This window comes from Nannochloropsis gaditana (assembly GCF_000240725.1).
Source record: "Nannochloropsis gaditana CCMP526 unplaced genomic scaffold scaffold599, whole genome shotgun sequence".
Classification (NCBI taxonomy): domain Eukaryota; class Eustigmatophyceae; order Eustigmatales; family Monodopsidaceae; genus Microchloropsis; species Microchloropsis gaditana.
The window spans coordinates 17,427-18,673 of record NW_005803354.1 but is presented as its reverse complement, the minus strand read 5'-3'; positions in this window follow the sequence as shown (position 1 = coordinate 18,673).

Sequence of the window (1,247 nt, the reverse complement as noted above, 5' to 3'; positions counted from 1 at the left end):
CCCGATGACGCCTCCTCCTCCCCCTCCCCCCCTTCCTCCACTCCCACCCCCTCCCTTCCTTCCGTCGCGGACGTGGAGGCCTCCTTTGGCTTCACCTTGACCGACGGGCAGGCGCGGACATTGAAGGAGGTCGAGAACGACATGGTCTGGCGCTCTCGGCCCATGGACCGGCTCGTCCTCGGTATCTGCTTCTTTGCCTCCCCTCCCACTCGCTCGCATTTTCATCCTCCCTGCCTCCGTCTCGCTTCCCGCGCCTCTCTTTCTTCCCCTTCCCTCCTCATCTTTCCTCCTCCCTCCTCTTCTGCTCTTCCTCCCTCCTCTTTCTCCCTCCTCCCTCCTCCTTCTCTGTCCTTCATCCTCCCTCTTCCTTATCCCTAGGGGACGTGGGCTTTGGCAAGACGGAAATCGCCGTTCGCGCCATTTTTCGGGCCGTCCGGAACCACCGGCAGTGTGCCCTCTTGGCCCCTACCACCATCCTCGCGGCGCAGCATTACGCTCGTCTTTGGTGAGAGGGTCTCCTCTTTTCTATCTCCGCGCCTCTTGGGTGTGTGGTCTCCTCGTCTACATCTTTCGTTCTCCCCTCTTTATCTCAAATTTGGCCTGCATGTCTCCTGTGTCTTTGTTTCTTGCCATTTCCCGAAATAATTTCGGGCGGAGCCTTGCATCCACCGCCCCTCCCAAATCCTCTCACACTTCGATGCCCTCTGCTTCCGCCTTCTCTCTCCTCCCCTCCTGTGTTCTCCTCCCTTCCTCCTCCTCTTCCTCGTCCAGTGCGCGCTTTCCCCGAATGAAGATCGAGATGCTGCGGGGCAGTGATGCCCCTTCCAAGGCGAAGGAGGTGAAGGCGGGATTGAAAGACGGCTCCATCCAGGTGAGGCTGGAGGGAGGAAGGAAGGGCGAACGGAAAGGGAGTGAGCACCTCAGGAGGGAGATGTGGAGGCGGCCCCTGCCGGCGTATCAAGCAGCTTGAATATCGTTGGAGGAAAAATTGGGACACGAAAATGTGAAAAAATGGACTGGAAGATCGAAAATCGGCGCCTGTAGCACGAGGTTTCCTGGGACTTGAACAGCTACTCAACCCGAGGCGCGGTGGATGATGCTACATTGGTTCATGGCTCCACCCTTCGTTTTTTCCCTCCTCTCAATCCCCTCCCATTCATGACTCCAGGTGGTGGTGGGCACGACGTCCTTGACGGGGAAGAGCGTCCGGTTCCAGAACCTGGGCCTGGTCGTCGTCGACGAAGAGC